The sequence below is a fragment of the Psammomys obesus genome, unplaced genomic scaffold, assembly GCF_907164565.1.
Source record: "Psammomys obesus unplaced genomic scaffold, mPsaObe1.curated_primary_1811, whole genome shotgun sequence".
NCBI classification, from domain to species: Eukaryota; Metazoa; Chordata; class Mammalia; order Rodentia; family Muridae; genus Psammomys; species Psammomys obesus.
In genome coordinates this window covers 11,312,278-11,322,034 of record NW_026596046.1, presented here as the reverse complement: position 1 = coordinate 11,322,034, position 9,757 = coordinate 11,312,278, and positions in this window count along the sequence as shown.

Genomic DNA, 9,757 nt, shown 5'->3' with positions numbered 1-9,757 from the left:
TGTTTTTAAAAAAGAGGTCCAATCCAAAGCATTATCCTACAGCAGAATTAGCTTAAAAATTGAGTCATAGGTGAGCACCACCTCTACATTGTTCCAGTGTCTCTGAGAAACTCCTATAGAAGGTACACTGGATGCCTTGAGGTAAATGCAATCCTATTCAGGCTTTTCAATGTCTCCCAGAAGCATGGGGAGGTAGACGAAGACATCAATATCTAAAATAAGACTTGTATGGAGATATGAACCTGATATTAAGGAAGCCCCAACGAGACACATAAAAAATTTTCAGGGGAGATGTCTTTTGTGACACATTCCAAAGGGGGTCAGATCATTTGCCTATAATCACAGGAAATAAGTGATTGTTCCAGAGATAAAAATCGGATGTTGGAGAGAGATGAAGAGGCATGGGGTCAGAGGAGCAGTTCCTACTTAGCATATGAGAGTCTTGAGTAGCAATTAAAGTGAATGTTTTATCAGGCAAGCTAGAGACAGGGTTTTACATATTAAAGTCTGGTCACTAGATGATTTGCTGAGGATGACTTTGAACTTCTGTTCTTTTCACCTCTATTTCCAAAATGCTGGGATCACAGGTGTTTAATACCATATCAAGGTTAGTTGGTACTTGAAGCGCAGAACAGGGCTTCATGAATGCTAGGTAAGTATCCTATCAACCCAATTACGTTCCCAGCCCCTTCCTGCACCAGTGACTCTATCAACTTATTTAAGTCTCTCAGCATGTTTATATAGAAACTATTATCATCTACACCAATAAGGAAGCCGGCCCTCAGAGTTTAACACAATGGCTTTTCAAAATACCTTTTATATCTCATGCTCTAGGATGTATACTTTTTAGGATTATAAACTTAAACACTCTAATTATAGTGATCCTCACAGGAGCTCCAAAAGGAGATCAACAGAGCCAAAAAACAAAAACAAAAAACAAAAAAACTGGGACCTGGGGTCCCTGCAGAGTCTGATACCCCAACTGAGGACCACAATGGAGAGGACCAAAAATCCCTGCTCAGATGTAGCCAATAGACTCATTCTCCAAGTGGGGCCCCTAGTAAGGGGAGCAGAGGTTGTCTCAGACATGAACTTAGTGGCAGGCTCTCTGATCACCTCCCCCTGATGGGGGACAACCTTCCACAGAGGAAGACAATGCAGCCTGTCCTGAAGAGACCTGATAGGCTAGGGGCAGATAGAAGGGGAGGAGGACCTCCCCTGTTAGTGGACTAGGGAAGGGGTGTAGGGGGAGAAGAGGGAGTGAGTGTGGGGTTGGGAGGAGATGAGGGAGGAGGCCACAGCCTGGACACAGAGTGAATAAATTGTAATAAATAATAATAATTAATAAAAAAATGCAGAAAAACACCACCTGAGTTTGCTTTATAGTGTTCATGAATGGATGGCAACTCTTGCTATCCACCTGAATCATCTCTGATTTGGAAAGTAAGCCCTGCTGCATTGGGCTCCATATGTCAGGTCTTTCTTTTCTTTTTTATTTTCTTGTTGTATCGGTAGATGTACACTTTAGGCATTCAGATATCTTTCTGTGAATGTCTAGTCATGAACACGTCTATAAAGTGTTGAATACCAATACCAACAATAAACAACTTGCTTTCAGTTCTTCCAGTCTTAGGTAGGTTAGAAGGAAAATGTTATCCTAGAGACAAGATGACTGAATAGACTATGGCCTCTAGATATACTCTTAGAAAGGAAAACAACATCAAGGAATAATGAAGTAAATGTGGCTAAGGCAAGGCCTTTAGTCAACAGCTGATGTATTGATGTTGGCTTATTCATGATGACAAATGTACCTTTACAATTTAAGGCATGAATAGCAAGGGTGAAATAGATATAGGCCTCATGGGAACTCTCTGTAGCTGCTTTGGTATTTTCCTACAAACTTAAAACTATTCTGAAAGTAAAGAGGGAAAATGGAATTGACGTATCAGTCATTGCCTTTACATCTGGGCAATCTCTTTGCCCCTTAGCTTGGATTCTTGACTTTTTATCAGAGATTTTTCTGTTATTTAAGAGGAGCCAAGTTAGATGGCTTGGGGCAGCTTGGATTGGAAACAGCTGAATTCCTGTCCTGGGGTGCCTCTGTCAAATGTGAGAAATTGATGGATGGGAACAAATGAGGAAGAGCCCCTCCCAGGACCCTCCCATGAAAAAGGGAAAAGCATCCAAGACTCCTGCCAAGAGGCCTTGAGGGAAATTCCTTCCCAAGATGAAATTTATTGACTAAAATAACTCAATCTCTGTCAGAGATAATCTGAAAAACAATACTGCATGGTGCAGTATATCACAAAGTCCCCTGGAACTATTTTCATGGTGAATATCTGAAAGAACCATTTTTCCCTATTTTGAACAGAAATTTGATTTTCTTCTTTTCATGCTAAGTAATATACAAGAACATGAAAGTACTAAAATTTAAGCAATAACAAAATTAGAACAGAAGAACAAAAGGTGATTTTGTTGAACCAGAGATAAATCTCAATATGATGTGTGTATACATACACACACATACACACACACACACATACATGTACGTATACACTAATTTAGATAAGTCTTGTTTGACAGAAAGCTTGGCAATTATCACTGGAGACATTATCTAAAATAAGTTACTTTATCACTACACTTCTTTTTCTTCAAGTTTGGTTTTATCATACTCCAAATTCCTATAATGATAGTTGCAAAAAGAAAAGAAATGCATTCTTCTGTACACATGCTGGGAATTTCTTTTGTTCCTAATTTTCTTAGCATATTGGTACATTTACGTCTTGAAGATTTAGATATCTTTCTGGGACTATCTAGTAATCAACATTTTTTTAATACACATGAAAACATGCCTTTGTTATAGCCTTCTTGACATGCAGATCAGTATCTCTTCAGGGTGGTTCCTTTTCATTTCCTGCCTTTCCATAGGTGTGCTCTATAAAGGCATTACTGAAGAGTAAGGGACTCTGGGAAAAACTCAAAAACATCAACTGTCTAGAGCCAAACGATGGACATTGGCGACCAAGTGCAGCATGTACCAGATGCCTGTGGAATACAATCTCCCATGTGGCAAATTAGTTTTCCCTGGTGGATCTCCTCTGTCATCAAACCCCTCAAACACATCTTTCTTATTCTCATTAGCATTGTCTACACTATGAGAATTTTCCTGCCTCTACCTTGAATATTAAAGAGAAGTGATTGTAGTGTATGTTCAGATAGTGTTTCTTTAATTAAAAAATTACAGGCCAGAAGTAGTGATGCACATTGTAATCCTAGAAACAGGGAACGCAGAATAGTGTCTGTGAGTTCAAGGCTAGCCTGGTAGGTTTCAAGCTCCCCTATACAATTATGATCCTGCGTGATTGTGGTTCTGCCACATCATATTTGAGTGTGCTACTTCTGGAGGGCAGAGAACAGCTTTTAGGAGTCAGTTCTCTCCTTCCATCATGTAGGTCCCAGGTCTGATGCCCGGAATTTTTAGCCACTGAGACATCTCAATAGCCCTTGGTTAGGTTTTTAAAACTACAATATTTTTATAAATTCTTTGAGTTTTTTTTTTTTTTACATGAATCCAATGTACTTTGATCACATTCACTCTTACTTGTCAGCCCTACTCATCCCAGATCCATTCTCCCATTTCCTATCCCTTCACAACTCCTGGACTTTTTCATTTAATCACCCACTATGCCCAAGTTGTGGATGAATGTAGAACCATTCATCAGAGCATGATCAATCTACCAAGGAGCATACCCTGAAAAAGAACTGATTCTTCTTTCTCCAGACAATTTATGGCAGCTCCTTTGTTAGGGTGTGGGTCTCAGGAGCCCATTCTGCTCTCCAAGCTGCAATGTTGACACAGTTGAGCTTCTCCAGGTCATGTGTAAGCAGCCACAGCTGCTGTGAACTCATGAGTATAACAGTCCTGTCATGTTTAGAAGATTCTGTTAGGGATTGGTTTGGTGCAATGTATTCTAATGCTGATTACTGGTTCCCCAAGATCTGGTTACACCCCAGATGAGCACATTCTCATGTACACCAAGTGATGCTGGTAACTTCAAACCCCTAATTGGTTAATTACATTGCTGACAGCTTAGGCTGGGCAGAAGAAGAATAGGCAGGGCTTAGGTTTCACTGCTTGGGGTATGAGAGGGACCATGAGACTGGAGGGGAAGGAGAGAAAGCAGGAGGAGGGGAAGCTGGAGAGAAGAAAGTCACCATGGGGCAGTGTGGACGATGATCATGTGGCCATGGGGACAGACTGAAGGAACAGAGCAGCCCAAATGGGAATGATTAAGGCAAGTAACATGGGGTATGTAGCTGGGAAATAGCAAAATAGCTTAGAGGGTTGCTATCTGCCCAGCTCTAGTACTTTAAAGCTTATAAAATAAATTATAGTTTTGGAGAACTAGCCGGGGTAGAGAAGCCCTCAAGAGTCTAACACAATTTTCTACAACAAGATACTGTTTTGTTATATTTCTCCCTAACCTCTATCTCTTACAATCACTCTACCCTCTCTTCCACAAATGGTCTGTGAGCCTCAGGGAAAGAGAATGGGATACAGATGTCCCCTTTGTGGCTCAGCTATCAACAGATGCTTATTCTCTGTATTTAGGCCAGCTCTGTATTTCTGCAATAACCACCATCCACTGAACAAAGACACTTGTCTGATGACGTCTGAGAACTTCATTCATCTAGGACTAAAGAAACACAGGTTTCAAACCCAGTTTAAAGGGTAACGGGAAATAATGGAGAGGGACTTTTAAATGATGAGAGAGGGGAGGATAGAGAGTAGAGAGAGATACAGTTAATAATAAAGATATTTGAAAATGCCATATGAACACTATTTTAAGCTTCATGCATGTATTTTTTTTCACATAAAAGTGTTTAATTGGAGTTATTCTACACAGAGGATAGGGTTTCTTCCAGAAGTCATCCACTGTCAAATAAAAAGCCCAGTGGCAGGTAAAGGAAAGATAATACTTTTAAAGCTGTTGGTCAGAGGTGTCCTAGCGACCCACTAAACAATACTGGCCATTGCTAGTGGTTCTGGTTCCCACCAGAACTCGATGGTAAAGACTCCATTTTTAAAGATATCACACATTTCAGTTACAGGGCATGGAGAAATCAAGGCAGTACTGGCCAAGAAGTTCCTCACTGCTGACTAGCTCTCATAGTACTGGGAAGTATTATGCAGGCTGCTGCAGTTATAAAAAAAACAGTTAACAAAGCTATAAACCCTATGAACTGCAGTAATAACAACCATTGTGGCAAGATATGCTTTTGTGTGCAATAGTGGTAAGGTTGTTACAGGAGTATCCAGCTGCTCTCATTGGGTTTGAGTTCCATTCCACAGACGGAAATGCATATGTGATAGTGTAAGTCTGACAAAGATTTCATGGTTGGGAAGATCAAAGGGCCTGTGGGTTAATCTGTTATTATTATTTTGATAAGTGGATATTATATCAGATTTGGTAAATAGATACAGTATTAGAACATGAAAATAAAAGCTGCATTTTAAATCAGAAAAGATACCATGAGATACCAGGAAAAGGGGGCATGGCATCCTTATTTAAATCCTGAATCTATTACTTAATATTTGCATGAAATTTGGTAAGCTATAGGACTGTGCTGTAAGCCAACTTTTATCTACACATTTCTAGAGTTACTTAGGTTAAAGTTGAGAACTCTGGTAGACTGAACATACTACATTTGAATGTCTTTTCTTAATAAGCCAATTAAAAAGACAAGTAATACTGAAAATCAGAGAAAAAGGATTTATTCAGGGTGGCAACATAGAGAAAAAGAACAATAAGGAGGTCCAGTGACCCACAAGTCCATCTTTGGGGTCCTGACATGAGGTTTAGGATTAAATAAAAGATAAGAGGTAGATAAAACTAGGCCTTTCTGTTCTACCTGTGGTGTGATCTATCATTGACTCACTATTGGCTGGACAGTCTCTTTCCTGAAAGGAGGTCTGAAAAGTTGTGAGAACTACTTCCTGGGAGACAGGCTCCTCTGGGGGCATCAAGTATCAGCGCTTTCCATATGAGACTAGGGGACATTCTAATATCTTTGGATCTATCAACTCCGTAGTTTGATTATCAAAGGTCCAAGTGACACCCTTTATAATATCTTTGCTCTTGCCAAGATAGTAACAATAATGCAAAGATTAAAATACTCATAATACTTATAAGCTACTGCATGTCAGAATAAAATGATGTTAGAGAGCCTGACATAAATCCTGACACATACTTGCTGAAGAGTAAATTCCAGTTGCTTCTTATTTCCCATTTGCCCACTGCATTTGCCTTTGCTTTGAGCTAACCCCATCCCATCTTCTCAACCTTTACAGTGCCTTTTTTTGTTGACATCATCAAAATGAAGGAGCCAATTCTACTATAAATGTTATGTAGGATGTTATGTCTTACTTGTAGGCTTGAACCTCATTATTCTTTGTTCTTGTTTATTTTTGAGATTGTTTTAATTATAACATTGCTCATTTCTTTTTCCTTCCTCTAACCATGCTATATGTTCCTTCCCACTTTCCATCAAATTTGTGCCTTATTTATCAATTCTTATTGCATGCATATATATACATATACACACACACATATATATTTCCAAGTATAACCTGCTGAATTCCTATCATATTACCTGTATGTATGTTTTCAGGGCTGACCATTTGGTACTAGACAAACAATTGGTGTTTTATTCCCTGAGGAAAATCACTTTTTCTGCTCCCAGTTTCCCTCTGTTGCCTAGAGTTTTTTGTGCAGAGTTGAGGCCTTGGGTGCTTAGATTTTTTTGCGGGGGTGGGGGGGAGGATGGTTGGTATTTATTTCATTTTGTTCTGTTTACAGTATTTAAATTTTATGCACCTTTAAAATAATCCTCTGAGGGTTTTAGTACCAAGCATTCCAAACTAGACAGTTTAGTGAAGAAAAAGTCAATCTCTTCTCTTTGACCTTGCATAGATGCCAAGAATCAATAGATTCATTGATTTGCTTTATAACCTGGTTATCTTGATACAATGCCATTCTTCTTTCACTTTATTCTTAGTTACCAGGAATAAAATAGAGAAATAAAAGGTATCTTTGAATTAAAAGGGAACTGAGTCTTTCTAAAAACAGAAGGACTGTGCCCATGAACTTAAAATAGATCTTAAAGCTCTTACTCATGGCCAGTGATAATGTTTTACACAAAACCTCAAAGACTTGGTGATTAGACCATTTATGGAGAACCAAGCTCAGGCAGGAGAAGATGTCTCACAGCCTGTGTGCTAAGACCCTTCAGAGTCTGCTTGGAGTGTAACCGACATTGCATTAAAAATGAGTTTGTGTCTAGGATTACGTCATCCATGAGAGATCTCCGGGCTAAGGGTGAGAAGCAATGAAATGCCTTTTCGTTTAAGCTACGGGCTTTACTACCTCGTAGTATTTACATTTGTAATAGGTGACGAGAGAATTTTCAATAGTCTGTGTACATCTTGACCCAAACAGGGATTGATGGGAGGTGTCCCTGGCCGTATATGAATAGTTACTGTTCATGCCCCTGAACCTATTCATCACTGGACAAGTCTGAGCTCATGTCTGCTTCTTAATACATGAAGAGTTCATAAATCCAACCATCTCAACTGTGTTTGAACCATTCTTTTAAGTCATTAAATTATATAGGGGATTTTATCATACAAGTCTTAGCTTTTGTAATTTATCATTTTGAAAAAAAAAAAAACACATGCTTAAATGTTGTTGTAAAAGAACCCCCAAGTAAATATTCTACTCCCAGAAAATGCAATATTTGCTCTAATAGAAATCCATAACAAATTTAACTTTCTATTCTTTGATGTATGGCAATCGCCTTGTCTTTAATTTTTGTAACAAGCTTAAAGGCTTTAAATTAATTAATGTTCAGTGGGCATGTTATAGAAGCCCTAGGCTGCATAACTGGATGACCGATAAATTAATGTGTTGAAAAAAAATGCAAATGGGATCTTATTTTTAGCTGATTTCAGCGTTCTGGGATTGTGTTTGCCCAGCAGAAGCAGAAGCTGCAGTTCTTGAAAGAGTTGTAAATGTGGACATGAATGTCCAAGGGTGTCCTTCCATTGTAGCAGTTTCACTACAGCAACCAATTTCCTGTCAGGGCCTTCAATCATAAAAATCCCAAGCTTGAGAAGGAACTGTAGCAGTCACTTGGGTGGTTCCACAGGTCTAGATATGAATGTCCCTGAAGTGGTTTACTGGCCGTAGGAATTTCAGGAATGGGGACTCTGCCTCTTTCCCTGGGACATTTCAATTTCCAAGGGGAAGGTTTATTTGAAGAACGAATCTCATTCTATGCGACAAACATTTAGTTTATTTTGATTCCACGTTGTGGGGAAGAAGCCTGGTTTACACATGGATTGATAAAGCCAGATGTTCCTGCTGAGTGCTCTGTGGCCACTGGCGGTTTGCATGTACACCCAGATCATGAAAATTAACTCTACTCTTGGTTGGGTTGAAATACTCGGAGTCTGATTGCTTCACAGGATAGTCACGGTTTTCAGAATTTATCTTCAACATATATAGCTATACAGGTTAGTTTCCGTTCTCTGACGTTATTAGGCACATTTACATCTTGAACAAACACATTATTTTCTCATACACCCAGTTCTCCGTGCTTTCTCATTAGCTGCCGAGTTCCTTGTCATTTGTCAGCCTTCTTGTTGGAGCAATTTTCTCAAATAGCTTAAACTCTCCTTGGACAGACTAGAAAAAAATGGCTCCTCTTTTACTCCAGGGCATTTTACTCAGTATCTTGCTCTTATGGGGAATGGGCCCAGCATTCGTTAACTCGTTAAGTTAGAAGTTAGGTTTTGATGACTACACAGCCCCACCTACTTTCTGAGGAACGGAGTCCTCTCTGAGGTGGGAGAAATAGACTGTAACTCGATAGTGGTAGTATGCCTGTTCAAGAGAAAGTCTTAGTGGCACAGGTAAAGTTCCTTCCCTGCCTGGGGATATAGTAAAGCAAACAGTAGTCTATTACTTTACAAAGAAAAACTGAATGCAGGTAATGGTACAAAAGGATACGACATTAATTGATTTTTTTAGTTCTAACTTTGTCATGAATCTTTCTTTTCTTTCTTTCCTTTTTTTTTTTAGATAGTAAATAAGTGAATAAAAGTCTATTGGATAGTGAAAGTAAAATCCAATGTGCTTCTCAACAGCTTTTGAATGGCTGTTGCAGCTGTATAGATGCTCACTGAGATGTGGAAATTGGTTAATTTTAACATGAGATTTTTCTCTTACTAACAATTTTGTTACAATAAAGTTCATAAAGAAAGATGTGAAATAAAACTTGTTAAAAGATGAATGATAATATTAGTGTAGCTGACTAGTTGGTGTTTAGTTTTTACTTCCACAACAAAGTAAAAGAATTCTACCAAACATATGTTTCCGTTCAATCGTCATTTCATTGCCGAAAATACAAAGTGTTTATTATTATTATTATTATTATTATTATTATTATTATTATTATTATTATTATTAATGGGTACATAGTCCTCAGCTTTTATGTAATGAGTCTAGCATCATTGTTTCTCCTTTTGTCTTGGGGATGCTGGCAACTGAAATACCTTTGTCATGAGGATCCCACATCAGATTCAGATGAAAATCCCTGAGATTGGAGTAACTGGTATTGAACATCCTCTTCCTCCTCTCTGGATCTCATATTTCATCTTAGGGTGTTATCACAGTAAATCGTTGAGGAAGATGTT